The sequence below is a fragment of the Macaca thibetana genome, chromosome 10 (assembly GCF_024542745.1).
Source record: "Macaca thibetana thibetana isolate TM-01 chromosome 10, ASM2454274v1, whole genome shotgun sequence".
In the NCBI taxonomy this organism is placed as follows: Eukaryota; Metazoa; Chordata; class Mammalia; order Primates; family Cercopithecidae; genus Macaca; species Macaca thibetana.
In genome coordinates, this window is record NC_065587.1 from 31,145,536 (window position 1) to 31,168,306 (window position 22,771).

Sequence of the window (22,771 nt, forward strand, 5' to 3'; positions counted from 1 at the left end):
AATTTATTCCCTATTCTTAGCGTATGAACTTTTTAATAGACTTTAACTTCTAAACAGTGAATTGAAATTCTCAATACAGTGAATTCTATAGGAAAAAAGAATACTACATAAAATGATTATTGTTCATGTGTTAGTCATTTCTACAAATTACTTAAAGCAAAACTATTAGAAGGCAGGCCATAATTAAGGGAAGATCTCAAGAAGACTCCTAGTGCAGTTCTTAATATTTTTACTCCTGATTTTCATACTATTATTAATAATGATAAACCCCTCATTTGAAAATACTTGTACAAGGAAGCAGGACAAGTGAAATGATTTTGTAAACCCCAGCCAATCTCCAAGAGAATAATGATCATATTAAAAGTAATGGCAATGACATCACTCTGCATTAGTATAGAGTTTGTTTATGAAGCCCTTTTACATGCCCCAAACCAAACTTGATTTCCAGTGACAATATGTTAATATTATGCTTTATAAAGCCCTGAGCCACACACTGATTATTTGTTCATGTGTTAAGGTAAATGCAAGATTTTTCCCAAGAAAATCCTGGTCCCATGCCCAAGCACTTGCCTGATTCTCACATTTAATTACTTGGGCATATCTTGATTACTGTATCTTTGGTACTGCATTTTTGAAAGAGGGCATTCATTTTATCCACGGATAATGTTTATCATCAAAAAAAGAACCTACCCTTACTTTATTGCATAGATTGTCTGAAGTCCATGGCTCTTGTTAGAAAATTTACCCATATTTTAGTAAAATTTTTGTCCTAAGACTGGGTAGAGCTAGGTGGGGCAAATTTGCCTCTGCTCCATGTCAGCTTCCATGGCTCATTGGGAAGACTGAAGGGTTCATTTTCTTTATTTTGAGACAAAGTCTCGCTCTTTCGCCCAGCCTGTAGTGCAATGGCATGATCTCAGCTCACTGCAACCTCTGCCTCTCTGGTTCAAGTGATTCTCCTGCCTCAGCCTCCGGAGTAGCTGGGACTACAGGCATGTGCCACCATGCCCGGTTAATTTTTTCTATTTTTAGAAGAGATGGGGTTTCACCGTGTTAGCCAGGATGGTCTCGATCTGCTGACCTCGTGATCCGCCCGCCTTGGCCTCCCAAAGTGCTGGGATTACAGGCATGAGCCACCGTGCCCAGCCTGTTATGGCTTTTTAAAAATAATTGGAAAGAGGTCCACATAGTAAGAGAGTGAGGTCTTCCACAACCAATCAACAACGAGCTGAGTCTTCTCACCAACGGCCATGGGATGAGGCATCTTGGAAGCTGATTCACTTATAGCAAAGTGTAAGAAATTTTCAAAGTATTTTTTTTTTTTTTGACACAGAGTTTTGCTCGGGGGCTCAAGCTGGAGTGCAGTAGTGTGATCTTGGCTCACTGCAACCTCTGCCTCCCAGGTTCAAGCAATTCTCATGCCTCAGCCTCCCAAGAAGCTGGGATTACAGGCATGTGCCACCATGCATGGTTACTTTTTTATTTTTTTTTATTTTTAGTAGGGACAGGGTTTTTCCGTGTTGGTCAGGCTGGTCTCAAACTCCTGGCCTCAAGCAGTCCTCCTGCCTCAGCCTTCCCAAGTACTGTGATTACAGGTGTGAGTCACCATGCCCAGCCAGAAAGAGTAATTTACCACTAATCACCTCCTCCTCTTTCCTGTTACTATTGTCCAGCATTTTATTTTCACCTCAATTTTTCTATTGCCCAAGTTGGTTATCTATTGCCCAAGTTGGTTATACTCCTAAGGTGCTTATTCAGATTTACCTGTGTTTACCAGTTTCTTTAACCACTGCTATGCCAGTTATGAATTTACTGCCTCTCAGCTCCCAAACTCAGCTTGGTTGTCTTGTGTATTGATACTGGAGCTGGATCCTGTGTACTTGGATTTCTCCTTTACCAGCTGATACAATGCCACGTTATACTAGGTCAGGAAGGGGAAACAGGTTCACTGCAGAGGAAAGTGGCTTCTCTTTCTGGTTCCTGTGTTCTCCCATTCTTGTCTTCTTAGTCCTATTGGCAGCAGTGTGCATGCACCCCGCAACAAGTTTTGCTGACACTCTGGAGTGGGGCTTTCTACTTACCAATGTGAGCTCAGAATCCCTTGCTCTCTAGCCTTGCTTCTTGCATTTTCTTCTTCCTGGGATCAAATTTCTTCTCTTTCTTCTATTGTGTGGGTTATTATTATTATTATTTTTTTAGATGGAGTTTTGCTCTTATTGCCCAGGCTGGAGTGTAATGGTGCGATCTCAGCTCACCACAACCTCTGCCTCCTGGGTTCAAGTGATTCTCCTGCCTCAGCCTCCTGAGTAGCTGGAATTACAGGCATGTGCCACCACGCCCAGCTAATTTTGAATTTTTAGTAGAGACAGGGTTTCTCCATGTTGGTCAGGCTGGTCTCGAACTCCTGACCTCAGGTGACCTGCCTGCCTCAGCCTCCCAAAATGCTGGGATTACAGGCATGAGCCACTGCGTCCGGCCTCTTTTATTGTTTTAAGGAGGGCTTATTAGTAGTAAATTCTGTCTTTGTTTAGCACTTGATCTTCAATGATGAACATGTCTTTCCTGAGCACCCACTTTTGAATGATAATTTGGGTATAAAATTCTAGATTGGCAGTTAATTCCTCTCAAGACTTACAAGATATGATTCCACTCACTTTTGTCTTTTTTGTTTTATGAAGTTTGCTTCTAGTTTAATTTCTTTATAAATAATCTGACTATCCTTTTACTGATTCTGCTCTGTCTTTAATGTTTGAAAGTTTCACTTTTTTGTCTAGATGTGAATTTCTTATGTTTTCCGCTATCACTGTGTGTTCTGAATCTGAAAATGAGTTATTTTATTTCTAAAGTAAAGTCAGCCAGTATCACTTTAAACGCTTCCTCTTGTTCATTTTCCAGTTTTTCCTTCTGGTACTTTCTACTGACATATGCTGGACTTTTATATTCTATCCTACATACCTCTTAACCTTTTATATTTTTAAATTTTCATCTGTTTCTGCTATCTCTTGATAATGTCTTCAAATGTATTCTCTTTTTCTGTCTTTAATGGTTTTTTAATGTCACGTTTATCCTGTTCACTAAGTTAGTATTTCAATGATCTTTGTTTAATTCTGGTATTATGGCCGGGCGCGGTGGCTCAAGCCTGTAATCCTAGCACTTTGGGAGGCCGAGACGGGCGGATCACGAGGTCAGAAGATCGAGACCATCCTGGCTAACACGGTGAAACCCCGTCTCTACTAAAAATACAAGAAAATTAGCCGGGCGAGGTGGCAGGCGCCTGTAGTCCCAGCTACTCGGGAGGCTGAGGCAGGAGAATGGCGTGAACCCGGGGGGGCGGAGCTTGCAGTGAGCCGAGATCGCGCCACTGCACTCCAGCTTGGGGCACAGAGCAAGACTCCGTCTCAAAAAAAAAAAAATTAAAAAAAAAAATAAAAATAAAAAAAAAAAAATTCTGGTATTAGAAAGTTGTGTCTAATCTTTACTTTATCCTGTCCACTAGGTTTTATTATTTCAATTACAATATTTTTCATTCTGCATTTTTTTTTGCCATCTGTTCTTCAGAATCTTTTTTTTTTTTTTTTTAACTTTAAATCCTTATATTTGCCTTTACTTATATAAAACTCTTGGTGGGTTATGTGTCAATCTGTTCTTTTGTGTATCCGCTGACCATCCCTCATGGGACTTGTTTACTCATGTGTTTTGTAATTGTGGATTGTGAAGTCATCTTAAGTGGGGCTTTTCTGTGGGAAGTTGTGGGGCCTAGGTTATGGCTATGCTCCTACAGAGTGATACACTGTGCATCCTCCTAACACCTGAGTTGACACTGTCCTGGAACCAATTTAAATTGTCACCTGTAGTTTTCCACACTAAGTAATTTAAATTTTGGACTCAAAACCATGGCAAGATGTATTTCCAGGGTTTCAATTTGGTAAGATAAACTTTAATTTAAGAAAAATCCAGATTCTAGAGACCTCTTCTGTGAGAATAGTTTTTTAGTTGCATCTAGATAGGCAGAAAAACTTAAGCTGCTAGCAACTATCAACTTTAATAATTCACCCACCCCCATCCTCGACTGCCACAATATCACCTCAACTATCTACTTCTATTTATTTTTTGTATTTGTAAATTTTCTTTTCACATTGTATGGTATGGCTGCATGATAATTTACTTAAACCCTTATTTATAAGCTTTCGGATTGTTTTTTCTATTTTAATACACAGTATTTCTATGAAAATTCTCATAGGTATTGAGTATTGTGGATATTATTTAGAGTATAAAGGTTAGATAACTAATCTAGTATCAATCTTCCAGTACCTGTGAAAATTTTCAGGTTGTATGAAATTTTGTCCAGCAGCATTCAGCACCACAGGGAAGGCAAATACTTGGAATCAACCAGGTTGGGTTTTTCTCTTCAGAAGAGTAAAATAAAGGAAAGAGTCAGTGTGGTTAGGCTCGGTGTGGTGGCTCATGCCTGTAATCCCAGCACTTTGGGAGACTGAGGCAGGAAGATTGCTTGAGCTCAGGAGTTTGAAACCAGCCTAGGAAATATGGTGAAACCCCGTCTCTACTAAAAATACAAAAATTAGCCAGGTGTGGTGGCAGGGGCCTGTAGACCCAGCTACTTGGAGGGCTGAGGTGGGAGGGGATCACTTGAGCCCAGGAGGTCGAAGCTACAGTGAGCTGAAATTGCACTAGTGCACTCCAGCCTGGGTGACAAAGTGAGACCCTGTTATGAAAGAAAAAAGAAAAGAAAAGAAAAAAAGGACAGGAGGCAGTGGCCAGAACAGCATGTAAGTGGGATAATTCTTGGGTAATGAAAAGGACTAGAATGCAGGTGATGGACTTTGGTGACAAAATGCAAACTATGCATACAACAAGGAGAGTTAATGTTCAGAATATGTGAAAAAACTTTCACAGTAACTCCAAGGAAAGACTTAGGTTTTCACTACAAAGAAATACTAAGTGCTGAGGTGATAGATCTTCTAAATACCCTGATTTAACTATTGCTCAATGCACACATGTACAGAAACATCACACTGTATCCTATAAATATCCACAATTATCACATATCAATTAAAATAAAACTTCTAAAATATGGAAAACTTCTTAAAAGTAAACAAACAAACAAAAATCAGGAAAAGCAGAGGCCATAGAATTAAATCAGGCCATAAGGACATTCAAGTCAGTCAGGATGAACTCAAGTATAAGACTTTAGGAAAAGTGTGAAAGTTTTCACTGAAAATTTCCAAGAGATCTGAAGGTGGCAGTGCCAGGGAACTAGCAGTGGGGGTGGGTAGCACATGTTTCTAAGAGCAAGAGATTTTCTAATAGGAGGAGAGAAATAATGATTCCCAAGGAATTGGAAGGAGCAAAGAGACTCTATAAACCACATTCCCACCTGAAGTACTTTAAGTACTTTGGAGTTTGAGAGAATGTGTAATCTCTACTTGACATCCAAGGGAAGCAATGCCCTCAAGGGAAATCCAGGTTACAGTTACAGCCAGGAGATGCAAGGAACTGTCAAAGATAGAGCAGCCAAAGGAAATCAGGACATTGGCTTGTCATACAGCTGGACTTCCAGAGACGACAACTGAATGTTTTGTGCAGTGTGGGAGGAAAGGGGTGCTGGACCAAGGGAGAGAATTCAGAATATAGTGGTAAGAGTGCAGGAGAGAATGGGAGAACAAAGGGGCTTAGGGTTTGGATAGTGAGCACAGAAACCAGGAATGTTCAGCAGAGAGGGTTGCTCTATCAGACAAAAGAATGGAGAAGTGTGCAGGGGCCTTCTTAGCCATCCCACATGGAATCAGATATCTCAGCAAGAAAGTCTAAATCTAGTCATTACGTGTCCAGGAGTGGGCAGTCTTCCTGCTAGCATTGGCCCTATGTTTATGGTTCCTGTTAAGAGGACAGGGGAACAGGGACCAAGAGGTTACTACAGAAAGTCAAGTTGTGCTCTGAAGCGCCCCCTGCAGGACCCTGTCCAGAGAGACAGGAGCAGTTGAGGCTGCTGGTCAGCACTCTGGGCTATTTTGTGCTCCCTCCCACCTGCTCCTCCTTTTGGCCCAAGTTCTAGTCCCACTTGCTTTGTCACCCCCTCCTATGGCAGCTTCCTCTCTGGTCTTCAGTGTCCTCGTTGATACAGTGAACATAGCATCTCTCCTCTAATCACATATATTCATACAGTAAATAAATGATGTGAAAGTACTTTGAAAAATGTAAGTGAAAGACTGGGGCACTGACTTCTTCCCATTTTCCCAAGTCCTGCTTCAGAACCACTCTCCTAGGCCCCAAGCCCCTAACTCCTTCTTGGCCGTTTAATCAAACTTTGCCTACTGAGGGGCATAACTATATGGTATCCCCAGAACGGGGACTAATATTACAGCCCCCATTTCTTCTCTTTGCTATTTGCCATGATACTCTTAAACCTAGAGACTGGGATCCTCTCCCTAGGCCAAAAGGGAGGGGCACATAGGCATCATAATGGGCATTCAGACATAGTATGATGCGAGGGGTGGGCATGAGATAAATGCTGGAGTAGGTCTGGGCAACACCCCAGTTACTCATATGGACTCACTGGGACAAGTGATTAACTAGAATTCTCAATGAAGAAATGACAAGAAGGCTCCCTCCAATTTCTCAATTTCCACCCCGCCTGATACCCAGTTTGATTCCACACCCTCCTAATCCACGCCACCCTTGTAATCCAACCCGCTCTCCTAAGGCAACCCACTTACCCCCGCTTTATCCTCAATCTGCCAAGACTCTTTCTCCTCTCCAGAAGTATGTGGATTTTTCAGTTTTCTGCTCTCACTGTTATCCCACTGTGGCTCATGCCTGCCCTCCCCACTACCCTACCCTAAAACTCTTCCTGCCCTGCTCTTCTGCTGTTCATCACAGACTATCTATTTGCCAATGCCGTGGTCGCACAACTCTTTCTGGCAACTTCCCTATCTATGCCTCTAGTCCTCTTAGCACTGCTTGCCAAAGCTGTGGTTCCAGAGCTCTTTCCTGTGACTCCCCTATCTATCCACCTACTCCTCCTCCTAGCCCTGCTTGCCAATGCTGTGGTCCCAGAATTCCTTCCTGTCACTCCCCTGTCTATCCCCGTACTCCTCATCCTAGCCCTACTACTTCCCAATACTCTAGTCCCAGAACTCTTTCCTGTGACTCCTCTATCTATTCCTCTACTACTACTTCTAGCTCTGTTTGCGAATGCTGTGGTCCCTGAACTTTTTCCTGTCACTCCCCTATCGATCCCCCTACTCCTCCTCGTAGCCCTTCTTTCTAGAACTCAGCCTCCAGCCCTGCCACCTGCAACCAGACCTGGCGATTCAAAGATCTCATCTTGGAGATGTTTTTCCTGCTCCTGGAGCAGTTTTGGTGCAGTTCAGAATGGCCAGGACCATGGCTTCAGCAGCCTGACCTGGTGGACAAAGAGAAGCAAGACAACGGCAAACCTGCATTCAGCCTCAGTAAGTCACGGGAGCCCTTTCCATGGCCAGGTCCTGGTCACCTACTGCTATCTGTATTTTGCCTTCACTCCCATCTTGTTAATCCTCTTTGATTTTCTTTCTCTAAACAGTCTGCTCCTTTCCTTCCCTGCCTGATCAGCCAGATGGCCTAAGCTTCTACATTTGTCCCTGGCTTCTCCATGGAACTCAGTCTGTAGCCACAGAACAAACCACAGGGCCAGAGACAGAGAAAGTAGAGGTGAATGAGGAGTGGGAAGCACCTCATCTGTTCTCAAGGAGGGTAAGTCCTGCCCTGGGTTAAAGTAAGGGCAAGAACCATTACCCCTGAGAGCTCACAGGGCACAAGGCCCCTGCTAGAGACAGAGCGAGACTCAGTTTTGATTTTGTTCATGTTTTTCGGGTCTTGTTTATTCCAGAATTTATTTGTATTCACCCTAGGATTCCAGAACCATGGCAGGGACTTTAGATATCTAGATTCAACAGAATCTCAATTAAAATCTCACTATATTTTTGAGAATTTGACAACTAAAATTTATACAGAAATGCAAAAAGCCAAGGTTAGTCCACATTCTCCTAAGACATTTTTGCCTACCAGATATCAGAACTCATCATGAAAATTATAGTAATTAAGATAGTGTAGGAGTGGGGAAAACACAGACAAGCAGACAAATGCCACAGATCCAGAGCAGAAGGACTGCCACACTGCTCTGCCCATGCATGGCTACTGAACACTTGAGACGTGCTATTAAGTGTAGAACTTACACTGGAATTTTGTTGTTGTTTTTAAAAAGAATTATTTATTTACCAAATCTGAGACATGTTAGATACAACCAATTTTAAGTTTACATATTTTAAATCAATTTTGAAGTGTTACACACACACACACACACACACACACACACACACGCATACAACAGTTGTCCTGAGGTGAAAGTCACCTTTCTCAATAAACTGTTGCAAGTGTTCTCACCCAAGGTTGAAAAATTGTTTATCCTGAACATGAAAACCTGTAACGGCCAGGCGCGGTGGCTCAAGCCTGTAATCCCAGCACTTTGGGAGGCCGAGACGGGCGGATCACGAGGTCAGGAGTTCGAGACCATCCTGGCTAACACGGTGAAACCCCGTCTCTACTAAAAAAAAAAAATACAAAAAACTAGCCGGGCGAGGTGGTGGGCGCCTGTAGTCCCGGCTACTCGGGAGGCTGAGGCAGGAGAATGGCGTAAAAACCCGGGAGGCGGAGCTTGCAGTGAGCTGAGATCCGGCCACTGCACTCCACCCTGGGCGATATAGCGAGACTCCGTCTCAAAAAAAAAAAAAAAAAAAAAAAGAAAACCTGTAACAAACTTAATTATGTAAAAGTCATTACTTGTAGTTTTCCCGTTGCAAAGATAAAAAAAAAAATGTACAACTAATATATATGAGTCATAATGTAATCCTGGATCGTCCCCATACCAAAACCAGAGGCTCTTCTAATTTTAAACCCATCATCGGAGAACAAGAGAAAGTCCTTTCATTTTACACAAAGCAAAATTTACATATGCTGAAAAAGAAAGACCTAAAGAAAAGACCGAAACAAAAACCCTGGGGCGGACACTGATGCCCGAAACAAAGACCGCTGATCAAAAATAAAATGGTGGCTATATATCACTGCAATGAAATCCAAGAGGCTTCAACCCTTTGGCATCAGAAATCCAAATTTTTCCAATTATGTAAATGCATGTTTCTTATGTGCCAAGAGTCAGGGAAGTGGATGTGCCAGTGTGGAAAGAAAAAGAGCCACCACTCACTGGCAATTTTAAACCCATCATCAGAGAACAAGAGAAAGTCATTTCGATTCTCTCACCCAGGGAACTAGCTTTAACAGACAATTAGAAGGTCAGGCAGAAACCCAAAAATGATTATTAGCTACTTGTGTCATCAATTTAACTGGAGGTGACTGAGTCCTAAGGTTCAATGTAAAAATGTATGGGGCAAAATGTATGCTGAGTTGTAGCTTTAAAGCAAAACAAGAAAACAAAGTAGAAAAGTACCCAGCCTGGCAGCATACGCCCAAGTCAGAGAGCTCTGCCATTAGGATGGGCAGAAACCATCAAGATTCATACTGTTGTTTCTCGTAAGGACTCAACAAAATCTTAGTGACCTGAACCACAAATTGAGGGAGTCCAAAGAATGCAGTCATTTTAGTACAGTACAGGCTTTGTGCTGACTTCCTGAACAAACTGCATTTTATTGTGAAAACAAAAAGAAGAAATAATAAAAAACTATACCCCATATTTCACTTAATGGAGGGAGCATTCAAATAAGAAATTATGCCAATCAACTGTCAAATTTCCACTATAACTTTCCTTAAGTTATTTTCCCCCCAATATCCCAGTATCTATTAATCACAAAGAAATATAAGTTGTGGCCGGGCGCCGTGGCTCAAGCCTGTAATCCCAGCACTTTGGGAGGCCGAGACGGGCGGATCACGACGTCAGGAGTTCGAGACCATCCTGGCTAACACGGTGAAACCCCGTCTCTACTAAAAAATACAAAAAACTAGCCGGGCGAGGTGGTGGGCGCCTGTAGTCCCAGCTACTCGGGAGGCTGAGGCAGGAGAATGGCGTAAAAACCCGGGAGGCGGAGCTTGCAATGAGCTGAGATCCGGCCACTGCACTCCAGCCTGGGCGACACAGCAAGACTCCGTCTCAAAAAAAAAAAAAAAAAAAAAAAGAAATATAAGTTGTGAATGTATAGTTCAGAAAATAAAAATGGAGAAACTAATGATATTATTATGACCAAGATGTATGGCAAACAGTGAATTCAGAGTTTAGGATCATCAGGAAGAGGCCTTTTTTTTTTTTTTTTTTTTTTTGAGACAGAGTCTCTGTCACCTAGACTGGAGTACAGTGGTGTGATCTTGGCTCACTGCAACCTCCACCTCCTGGGTTCAAGGGATTCTCTTTCCCCAGCCTCCTGAGTAGCTGAGATTACAGGCTCACACCACCACGCCCAGCTAATTTTTGTATTTTTAGTAGAGACAGGGTTTCACCATGTTGGTCAGGCTGGTCTTGAACTCCTGACCTCGTGATCCGCTGGGATCACAGGCGTAAGCCACCATGACCAGCCAGGAAGAGGCTTCTTAAATAAGCCTCTGGACTTCAAAAAAGCTCTTCAGGTAGTAGATCTGTCCCAATGTCATGGCAACTAGAACAAGAGCTTCAAAGAAGGACCAAAGAACCACTCTGCTGTTTGTGTTGTTGTTGATGGCTCCATGTATCCTCTCCCGATTTCCATGTATTCCTGTTTGTGCTTTCCAGCTGTCATCGCCACTGCTAGCTCACTGATCATTTCTTCTAAGTTGTTCTGGTGAGCTGCTTTTTCCATGTCTTGTCCTTTTGGAGCCTCCCCAATATCAATGGTGAACATCACTATTTTTGGAGTCATGGTAGACATCCGGTTACTAAAACAAACTTCGGAATCCATGTGAGCAGCAAATGCGTATTTCCCACTGGATTCTCCATCTCCTCTGTAAATCCCTTTATTATCTGGTCCTATTATCTCCACATTAATGTCCAGGAAGCCGCCCTCCACCACCTTAGAGATGAGGCCCATCTTGGTACCCGAGGTGACCCACTCAAAGAAGCACTCCTCGGCATGTGGGTTGATGCTAATAAAGTAGCCTGAGACCATGGCCAGGAGTGCGGCTAGGAGCACCAGCAGGTCAGCAAGGGTCACCATGGTGGGGCTGGGGCGGAAGCCAGGACCTGGACTGCGGCCTCCAGAGGTGCTCCTGCTGCCGCCCCACTAGAATTTTAAACAGTAGGAAAAACGGGCTGCGTACGGTGGTTCACGCCTGTAATCCCAGCACTTTGGGAGACCAAGGTGGGTGGATCACGAGGTCAGGAGTTCGAGACCAGCCTGGCCAAGACAGTGAAACCCCATCTCTATTAAAAATACAAAAAAAAAAAAAAAAAAAAAAAAAAAAAAAAAAATTAGCTGGGAGCAGTGGCAGGCGCCTGTAATCCCAGCTACTCAGGAGGCTGAGGCAGGAGAAAATAAATAAATTAAGTAGAAAGAACAATGTCAAATGTCTCAATTTTTTTTTTTTTTCCTTGAGACAGAGTTTCACTCTTGTTGCCCAGGCTGGAGTGTAATAACGCAATCTTGGCTCACTGCAACCTCCACCTCCTGGGTTTAAGCAGTTCTCCTGCCTCATCCTCCCAAGTAGCTGGGATTACAGACATGCTCCACCATGACAGGCTAATTTTTTGTATTTAGTAGAGACAGAGTCTCACCATGTTGGTCAGGCTGGTCTCCAACTGCTGACCTCATGTGATCTACCTGCCTCAGCCTCCCAAAGTTCTGGGATTACAGGCATGAGCCACCATAACCAGCCATGTGTCAATTTTTATATTGAAACTTTGAAAGTAAAATAATTTGGATATAACATTAGCTTTATCAGGTTCCTTTTTCTCTCTGATGTGGACACTAGATATTTAGCCTAGATAGACAATATTTAGTCTAGATAGGCAATATGTATCTCACTTCATATTTTTATTGCATGGCACTGATCTAGAAGATAACAGAAATATATCTTCAGGACATCAAATTAGGAAAAGATGCCATAAATGGCAATTAAGCAGCAATAACCATAAAGGGAAACACTAATATATTTGACCACATTTAAAGTTTTGGTGTCAAAAGACAGCATTAAGAGACTAAAGAGGCAAGCTACAGAGAAAATGTATTTGTAGCACACATGATTCTCAATAAAGAACTTCAACAAGCTAATAAATAGGCAACCAATCCAATAGAAAAACACGTTCAACAGTCTCCCGAACACCCAAACGCATCCCGCAGCACATGGTGTCAGAATGAATGTATGGCGGGGAAGAGTGTTTACGCGCACACTAAATCGGGTGGCTAATTCACCCATCCTAGGGATACCTTTGGATCTTTTAAAGTAAAGGATATTATATGAAGTATCCAGTCATTCATAAAAACAAAACTTAAGATAGGGACTACTAAGGCTGGAGGGACGGGGAAATGCAGTTGTTTCATGCGTGCAAAGATGTTCTGGAGACTGGTTTCATGCAATGTGAATATACTTTTGTGTACTTAAAAATGCCTAAGATGGGAAGGCTGAGGCGGGTGGATCACAAGTCAGGAGTTCGAGACCAGCCTGGCCAATATGGTGAAACCCCATCTCTACAACAATACAAAACTGTTAGCTGGGCGTGGTGGTGCACGCCTGTAGTCCCACCTACTTGGGAGGCTGAGGCAGGAGAATTGCTTGAACCCAGGAGGCGGAGGTTGCAGTGAGTGGAGATTGCACCATTGCACTCCAGCCTGGATGACAGAGCTAGACTAGACTCTGTTTCCAAAAAAAAAAAAAAAAAAAAAAAAAAAAAAATGCCTAAGATGGTAAGTTTTATATTATGTGTATTTTACAAATAAATATTTTAAAAACCTCTAAAGTCACCATGTTACTTAGAATCGGAAAGAGTTATTCTGTCTATATTATCGTGTTGGTGATACTGGTCACATTGACCAGAATGTTTTTCATATAGAAAATCTCCAGTTTTTTGAGGCAGACACAGAGTTTGGATTCTTGACATCTGCTTTTAAGTGGAAGAGATTTCTGACTCCTTACAAAATTTCTTTTAGAGAATGATTGGCCAAGATGAGATCCAATCATATGTCCATTACCTCCTGGGTCATCCACTTGGTGGTGAGTCCTTTCCAGGCCATGTGCAGGGGCAGTTCCAGTAACCAGGCAGGAGCTGAGAAGCCCCAGGCAGGTGAGTTGAGTGCTGGAAGCAGGCGGGGTGTGAAGTAAGACCCTGAGAAGTGGGAGCGGGTTGAGGTGGATGGGCAATAAAAACAAGACCTACTCCAGAAGGGTGGTACCACAGGGACAGTTGCCTGGAGATGGAAAAGGATGCAGTTGCCTGGAGTCGGCAGAAGGCGTGGAGCAGGTAGGGAGCAAGAGGGCACCCAGAGTGCTCCAGACCAGACCAAGCAGCATGGAGGCGATGGTGGGACACCTGAGGGGGCAGGCGAACCCAGATGAGGTTCATCGGGACCAGATTTTGTGGGGTCCACGTGACCGTATCAAGCCACGTGGAGGCCATGGTGGGACACCCAAGACAGGAGGTGACGCCACATGAGGTTCATCAGGACCAGATCTTGTGGGGACCGCGTGACAAGATCAAGCCGTGTGGAGGCCATGGTGGGACACCCGAAGGAGCAAGCGACCCCAGATGAGGTTCATTGGGACCAGATCTTCTGGGGACCGCCTGACCAGATCAAGCCGTGGGGAGGCCACAGGGGACACCTGAGGGAGCAGGAGACACCAGATGACGTTCATTGGGACCAGATCTTGCAGGGACCACGTGACCAGATCAAGCCATGAGAAGACCATGGTGGGACACCTGAGGGAGCAGGCGACCCCACATGAGGTTCATTGGGACCAGATCTTGTGGGGACTGCCTGACCAGATCAAGTTGTGTGGAGACCACGGTGGGACACCCGAGAGACCAGGCGACCCCACATGAGGTTCATAAGATCTTATGGGGTCCGCCTGAGCAGACCAAGCTGTGTGGAGACCACGGTGGGACACTGACAGAGCAGGCAAACCCAGATGAGGTTCATCAGATATTCTGGGGACCGCATGATCAGATCAAGCTGTGTGGAAGCCACAGTGGGACACCCAAGGGAGCAGGTGACCCCACATGAGGTTCATCGGGGCCAGATCTAGTGGGGACCGCCTGACCGGATCAATCCGTGTGAAGGCCACGGTGGGACACTCAAGGGAGCAGGTGATCCCAGGTGAGGTTCATCAGATCTTGTGGGGACCGCTTGACTATATCAAGCCATGTGGAGGCCACAGTGGGACACCTGAGGGAGCCGGCGACCCCAGATGAGGTTCGTTGGGACCAGATCTTGTGTTTACCGCATGAGCAGATGAAGTCGTTTGGAGGCCACGGTGGGCCACCCGAGGGAGCAGGCAACCTCAGATGAGGTTAGTTGAGACCAAATCTTGTGGGGACAGCATGACCAGATCAAGCCGTGTGGAGTCCACAGTAGGACACCCGAGGGAGTAGGCGACCTCAGATGAGGTTCATTGGGACCAGATCTTGTGGGGACCGCCTGACCAGATCACGCCGTGTGGAGGCCACGGTGGGATACCTGAGGAAGCAGGCAACCCCAGATGAAGTTCATCCGAACCAGATCTTGTGGGTACCGCCTGACCAGACCAAGCCGTGTGGAGGCTATGGTGGGACACCCAAGGGAGCAGGTGACCCCACATGAGGTTCATCAGATGTTGTGGGGACTGCATGACCAGATCAAGTAGTGTGGAGTCTACAGCAGGAAATCCAAGGGAGCAGGCGATCCCAGATGAAGTTCATCAGGACCAGATCTTGTGGGGACCTCCTGACCAGATCACGCCATGTGGAGGTCACAATGGGACACCCGAGAGAACAAGCGACCCTACATCAGGTTCGTCAGATCTTGTGGGGTCCGCCTGAGCAGACCAAGCCATGTGGAGGCCACAGTGGGACACCCGATGGAGCATGCGACCCCAGATGCGGTTCATCAGATCTTGTGGGGACCACATGCTCAGATCACGCTCTGTGTGGTAGGACACCCGAGGGAGCAGGTGACCCCATATGAAGTTCATTGGGACCAGATCTTGTGGGGACCGTCTGACCAGATTACGTGTGTAGAGGCCACAGTGGGACACCCGAGGGAAAAGGCAACCCCACATGAGGTTCGTCAGATCTTGTGGAGTCCGCCTGAGAAGACCAAGCCATGTGGAGGCCACGGTGGGACACCTGAGGGAGCAGGCGATCCCAGATGAGGTTCATCAGATTTTGTGGGGACTATCAAGCCATGTGGAGGCCACGGTGGGACACCCGAGGCAGCAGGCGACCCAGATGAGGTTCGCCAAGACCAGATCTTGTGGGGACTGCGTGACCACATCAAGCCGTGTGGAGCCCATGGTGGGACACCCGAGGGAGCAGGTGACCCCACATGAGGTTCGTCAGATCTTGTAGGGACTGTATGAGCAGATCAAGCTGTGTGGAGGCCACAGTGGGCCACCTGAGGGAGCAGGCGACCCCAGATGAGGTTTGTTGAGACCAGATCTTGTGGGGACAGCATGATCAGATCACGCCATGTGGAGGCCATGGTGGGACACCTGAGGAAATAGGTGACCCCAAATGAGGTTCATCAGGACCAGATCTTGTGGGAACCGCCTGACCAGATCACACCGTGTGGAGACCATGGTGGGACACCCGAGGGAGCAGGTGACCCCAGATGAGGTTCATCTGAACCAAATCTTGTGGGGACCGCCTGACCAGATCAAGCCGTGTGGAGGCCACGGTGGGACACTCAAGGGAGCAGGCGACCCCAGTTCAGGTTCGTCAGATCTTGTGGGGTCCGCCTGAGCAGACCAAGCCGTGTGGAGGCCACGGTGAGACACTTGACGGAACAAGAGACCCCGGATGAGGTTCATCAGATCTTGTGGGGAACGCATGAACAGATCAAGCTGTTTGAAGGCCAGGGTAGGACACCCGAGCAGGCGACTCCAGATGAGGTTCATCGGGACCAGATCTTGTGGGGACTGTGTGACCAGATGAAGCAGTGTGGAGTCCATGGTAGGAAATCTGAGGGAGGAGGTGATCCCAGATGAAGTTCATCAGGACCAAATCTTATGGGGACCGCCTGAGCAGATCAAGCCATGTGGAGGCCACGGTGGGACACCTGAGGGAGCAGGCGACCCCAGATGAGGTTCGTCAGATCTTGTGGGGTCCGCCTGAGCAGACCAAGCGTATAGAGGCCACGATGGGCCACCCGATGGAGCAGGCGACCCCAGATGAGGTTCATCAGATCTTGTGTGGACCGCAGGAGCAGATCAAGATGTGTGGCGTCCGTGGCGGGACACCCGAGGTAGCAGGCGACCCCAGATACGGTTTGTCGGGACCAGATCTTGTGGGGACTGCCTGACCATATCAAGCCATGTGGAGGCCATGGTGGGATACCCGAGGGACCAGGTGACCCCACATGAGGTTCATCAGATCTTGTGGGGACCGCACGAGCAGATCAAGTCGTTTGGAGGCCACGGTGGGCCACCCGAGGGAGCAGGCGACCCCAGATGAGGTTTGTTGAGACCAGATCTTGTGGGGACAGCATGACCAGATCAAGCTGTGTGGAGTCCACGGTAGGACACCCGAGGGAGTAGGTGACCCCAGATGAGGTTCATTGGGACCAGATATTGTGGGAACCGCCCGACCAGATCACACCGTGTGGCGGCCATGGTGGGACACCCGAGGGAGCAGGTGACCCCAGATGAGATTCATCGGTACCAGATCTTGTGGGGACCGCCTGAGCAGATCAAGCCGTGTGGAGGCCACGGTGGGACACCCGAGGGAGCAGGTGACCCTACATGGGTTCATCAGATCTTGTGGGGACTGCGTGACCACATCAAGTCATGTGGTGGCCACAGTGGGCCACCCGAGGGAGCAGACGACTCCAGATGACGTTTGTTGAGACCAGATCTTGTGGGGACAGTGTGACCAGATCAAGCCGTGTGGAGTCCACAGTGGGACACCCGAGGGAGCAGGCGACCCCAGATGAGGTTCATCTGCACCAGATCTTGTGGGGACCGCCAGACCAGATCACACCGTGTGGAGGCCACGGTGGGACACCCGAGGGAACAAATGACCCCAGATGAGGTTCGTCAGATCTTGTGGGGTCTGCCTAAGCAGACCACGCCATGTGGAGGCCATGGTGGGTCACCCGACGGAGCAGGCGACCCCAGATGAGGTTCATCAGATCTCGTGGGGACCGCATGAGCAGATCAAGATGTGTGGAGGCCATGGTAGGACACCCAAGGGAGCAGGTGACCCAGATGAAATTCCATCAGATTTTGTGGGGACCGCCTGACCATATCAAGCCATGTGGGGGCCACGGTGGGACACCCGAGGCAGCAGGCGACCCCAGAGGAGGTTCTACCCAATCAGATCTTGTGGGGACCGCCTGACCAGATGAAGCCGTGTGGAGGCCAAGGTGGGACACCCGAGGGAGCAGGTGACCCTACATGAGGCTCATCCGATCTTGTGGGGACTGCGTGACCACATCAAGCCGTATGGAGGCCACAGTGGGCCACCCGAGGGAGCAGACGACTCCAGATGACGTTTGTTGAGACCAGATTTTATGGGGACAGTGTGACCAGATCAAGCCATGTGGCATCTACAGTGGGACACCTGAGGGAGCAAACGACCCCAGATGAGGTTCACCTGGACCAGATCTTGTGGGGACCGCCTGACCAGATCACGCCGTGTGGAGGCCACGGTGGGACACCCAAGGGAACAAACGACCCTAGATGAGGTTCGTCAGATCTTGTGGGGTCTGCCTGAGCAGACCACGCCACGTGGAGGCCATGGTGGGTCACTCGACGGAGCAGGTGACCCCAGATGAGGTTCATCAGATCTCGTGGGGACCGCATGAGCAGATCAAGATGTGTGGAGGCCATGGTAGGACACCCGAGGGAGCAGGCGACCCCAGATGAAGTTCATCAGATTTTGTGGGGACCGCCTGACCATATCAAGCCATGTGGAGGCCACGGTGGGACACCCGAGGCAGCAGGCGACCCCAGATGAGGTTCTACCCAATCAGATCTTGTGGGGACCGCCTGACCAGATGAAGCCGTGTGGAGGCCAAGGTGGGACACCCGAGGCAGCAGGCGACTGCAGATGAGGTTTGTCAGGACCAGATCTTGTGGGGACTGTGTGACCACATCACGCCGTGTCTCAAGGTGGGACACCCAAGGCAACAGGCGACCGCAGATGAGGTCTGTCAGGACCAGATCTTCTGGGGACTGTGTGACCACATCACGCCATGTGGAGGCCACGGTGGGGCACCCAAGGGAGCAGGTGACCCCACATGAGGTTTATTACATCTTGTGGGGATTGCATGAGATCACCAACCTGTGTGGAGGCCACGGTGGGACACCCAAGGGAGCGGGCGACCCCAGATGAGGTTTTACCGAACCAGATCTTGTGGGGACCACCTGACCAAATCAAGCCGTGTGGAGGCCACGGTGGGACACTTGAGGGAGCAGGTGACCCCAGTTCAGGCTCGTCAGATCTTGTGGGGTCCGCCTGAGCAGACCAAGCCGTGTGGAGTCCACGGTGGGACACCCGATGGAACAGGAGACCCCAGATGAGGTTCATCAGATCTTGTGGGGACCGCCTGACCAGATCAAGCCGTGTGGAGGCCACGGTGGGACACCTAAGGGAACAAGCAACCCCAGATGAGGTTCGTCAGATCTTGTGGGGTCCGCCTGAGCAGACCAAGTGTGTGGAGGCCACGATGGGACACCCGATGGAGCAGGCGACCCCAGATGAGGTTCATCAGATCTTGTGGGGACCGCATGATCAGATCAAGCTGTGTGGAGGCCAAGATAAGGCACCCGAGGGAGCAGGCGACCCCAGATGAAGTTCATCAGATTTTGTGGGGACCGCCTGACCATATCAAGCCATGTGGAGGCCACGGTGGGACACCCGAGGCAGCAGGCGACCCCAGATGAGGTTCTACCCAATCAGATCTTGTGGGGACCGCCTGACCAGATGAAGCCGTGTGGAGGCCAAGGTGGGACACCCGAGGCAGCAGGCGACTGCAGATGAGGTTTGTCAGGACCAGATCTTGTGGGGACTGTGTGACCACATCACGCCGTGTCTCAAGGTGGGACACCCAAGGCAACAGGCGACCGCAGATGAGGTCTGTCAGGACCAGATCTTCTGGGGACTGTGTGACCACATCACGCCGTGTGGAGGCCACGGTGGGGCACGCAAGGGAGCAGGTGACCCCACATGAGGTTTATTACATCTTGTGGGGATTGCATGAGATCACCAACCTGTGTGGAGGCCACGGTGGGACACCCAAGGGAGCGGGCGACCCCAGATGAGGTTTTACCGAACCAGATCTTGTGGGGACCACCTGACCAAATCAAGCCGTGTGGAGGCCACGGTGGGACACTTGAGGGAGCAGGTGACCCCAGTTCAGGCTCGTCAGATCTTGTGGGGTCCGCCTGAGCAGACCAAGCCGTGTGGAGTCCACGGTGGGACACCCGATGGAACAGGAGACCCCAGATGAGGTTCATCAGATCTTGTGGGGACCGCCTGACCAGATCAAGCCGTGTGGAGGCCACGGTGGGACACCTAAGGGAACAAACAACCCCAGATGAGGTTCGTCAGATCTTGTGGGGTCCGCCTGAGCAGACCAAGTGTGTGGAGGCCACGATGGGACACCCGATGGAGCAGGCGACCCCAGATGAGGTTCATCAGATCTTGTGGGGACCGCATGATCAGATCAAGCTGTGTGGAGGCCAAGATAAGGCACCCGAGGGAGCAGGCAACCCCAGATGAGGTTCATCAGATCTTGCAGAGACCGCTTGGGCAGATCAAGCTGTGTGGAGGCCATGGTGGGCCATCTGAAGACCCCAGATGAGGTTTGAGACTAGGTCTTGTGGGGACAGCGTGACCAGATCAAGCTGTGTGGAGGCCATGGTGGGACACCCGAAGCAGCCGGCGACCCCAGATGAGGTTCACAGGACCAGATCTTGTGGGGACTACGTGACCACATCAAGCAGTGTGGAGGCCACGGTGGGACACCCGAGGGAGCAGGTGACCCCACATGAGGTTCGTCAGATCTTGTGGGGACCGCATGAGCAGATCAAGCTGTGTGGAGGCCATGGTGAGCCACCCGAGGGAGCAGGCGACCCCAGATGAGGTTTGTTGAGATCAGATCTTGTGGGGACAGCGTGACCAGATCAAGCCGTGTGCAGTCCACCGTGGGATACTTGAGGGAGCAGGCAACCCCAGATGAGGGTCATCGGGACCAGATCTTGGGACCACGTGACCATATCAAGCCGTGTGGAGGCCACGGTGGGACACTCGAAGGAGCAGGTGACTGCAGATGAGGTTCATCGTGACCAGATCTTGTAGGGGCCGCCTGACCAGATCAAGGCGTGTGGAGGCCACGGTGGGACAGCCGAGGGAGCAGGTGACCCCAAGTGAGGTTCGTCAGATCTTGTGGGGACCGCATGACCAGATCAAGCTGTGTGGAGGCCAGGGTGGGACATCCGACGGAGCAGGCGACCCCAGATGAGTTTTATCATATCTTGTGGGGACTGCGTGAGCAGATCAAGCCTTTTGCAGGCCATGGCGGGATACCCGAGGGAGCAGGCAACCCCAGATGAGGTTCATCAGATCTTGTGGGACTGTGTGAGCAGATCAAGCCATGTGGAGGCCACAACGGGACACCCGAGGGAGCAGGTGACCCCAGAGAGTGTTCATCAGGAGCAGATCTTGTGGGAACTGCTCTTCAGTTATGAATCCACAAACTTGATACGCAGCATCACATGTATGCCCTCTGCAAGGGTGATGGGCCTGGTAGGATGGAGGAAAGGCCAGAACGGGGAGTTCTCCCCCGGAAAAAAGGAGAGCATCCTGGTGGCTGTGGAATGAAGGGTGTGGGTCCCAGTGAAGGAACAGATGCCTTCTCGCACCCCACCTCCTTTCATAGATGTTAGGAGCGACATCTTTGGAAGACGCCTCGCCTACATCACATCAGATGTATTAAATACACTAAAACGCATCCACATCCCACGAAACATTTTCACTGTGGAGATGAGAGACTGAATACCTTTCTCTAATTTTGCTTTTGAAATATATTTTGCAAGATTGTTACATTTTGGTTTTCTTGGTATTTTGCTTTCTTTCTAATAAGCTAGAGGTTTCTACTCAGGTTTCTGATCTTCTCTCAGACCTTCAGAAAGCTCAGAGGTAGGAGCCTCTGGGCTACGGTGCTCCCCGATGAAGCAGCCCTGCGCTCCACTCTCATCACTGTGCACACTCCATCGGCCTGTCACATCAGTTCCCCCTAGGCTGCGGGGCCTTAGATGGAGCTTCAGGTCCACGTACAAAACCACCTCCCAGCTCTCTTCCCTGGACAACCCACAGGTACCGAACTCACCAGGTAGAAAGCCAGGCTCACCCTGCCTCTTCTTCCCCACCCTCTGCTACTCCTCCAGAAGGTCCTGTGTCTCAGCCAAAGGCATCAGTCATCCACTCTCCCTGTCAGAAGCCCAGGAGTCATCCCCAGGGTCTCTCCCTCACTCCACATGCATAGGGAGACACGAGTCCTATTGGTTTCTTCACATTTCTCTCACCTGATCCACCTGTTCCCACCTCAGCGAAAGACTGCGTGTCTGCATTCACACCACTTTTCACCTTCTAAACAGCACCCCCATCTGCCTGTCTCTCCATCCTCACTCCGGAAGCCTCAGCAGGGCCATGCTATCTCCTGCCTAGATTGTTCTGATGGGTTTTCCAACTACTCTCTTTCCCTCCCACCCATCCCCTCCACCCCTGCTAGCTAGGGCTTTGCTAGGAGGCCAATTAGATCACATCAGTCTCCACACAAGGTCTTTCAGTGGCCCTCACAGCTCCTGAGCTTAAATAAATCAGCACACATGGCCCCTTTGGTTCTGGTTCCTGCCTAGATTCAGCCCATACTCCCTTCCACCTCTCCACCCACATCTGTATTTCTTTATATAAATTGTTATTATTATTTGAGATGCAGTCTCATTCTGTCACCAGGCTGGGGTGCAGTGGCGTGGTCTCAGTTCACTGCAACCTCCGCCTCCCGGGTTGAAGTGATTGTCCTGCCTCAGCCTCCCAAGCAGCCGGGACTACAGGTACATGCCACCACACCTGGCTAATTTTTTGTATTTTTAGTAGATACGGGGTTTCACCATGTTAGCCAGGATGGTCTCAATCTCCTGACCTCGTGATCTAGCTGCCTTGGCCTGCCAAAGTGCTGGGATTACAGGCGTGAGCCACTGGGCCCCGCCTATAAATTTTTGAGAGGCGTCGCACTCTGTCACTCAAGGCTGGATTGCAGTGGTGTGACCACAGCTCACTGCAGCCTTGAACTCCTGCCTGCCTCAGCCTGTGGAGCAGCTGGTGGTATAGGTGCACGCCACCACAACTGGCTTTTTTTTCTGTACAGACAGGACCTTACTATGTTGCCCAGGCTGATCAGCTCCTGGCCTCTAGCAATCCTCCCCCCTCAGCCTCAGCCTCCCAAAGTGTTGGGATTACAGGTGTGAGCCCCTGCATCCAGCTATATATATATATATATATATATATATATATATATATATATATAAATTCTTTGTCATTTTTGATTAGTGTAAGAAGCCTAGACTGGCTAGAAGTTCTGAATTTAAATCCGTGCTCTGTGAC

At 48.6% G+C, this 22,771-nt stretch overlaps 1 protein-coding gene, 1 long non-coding RNA gene and 1 pseudogene across 3 annotated transcripts in view; 1 reads left to right on the forward strand and 2 right to left on the reverse strand.

Moving 5' to 3' along the window:
• Nucleotides 1–22,771, reverse strand: part of THAP7 (THAP domain containing 7) — a 210,755-nt gene that overhangs the window by 120,374 nt on the left and 67,610 nt on the right. The gene's annotated exons all lie outside the window — the stretch shown is intronic.
• Nucleotides 3,616–21,125, forward strand: LOC126929795 (uncharacterized). 2 transcript variants are annotated; one of them, XR_007717272.1, is made up of 3 exons: nt 3,616–7,752; nt 13,122–17,194; nt 17,850–21,125. It is a non-coding gene; the product is annotated as an uncharacterized LOC126929795 (long non-coding RNA). The 2 variants fall into 2 exon arrangements; XR_007717271.1 differs by having other exon boundaries at nt 3,616–7,472; nt 7,583–7,752; nt 13,122–21,125.
• LOC126929726 (transmembrane emp24 domain-containing protein 2-like) lies at nt 10,594–11,558 on the reverse strand (annotated as a pseudogene).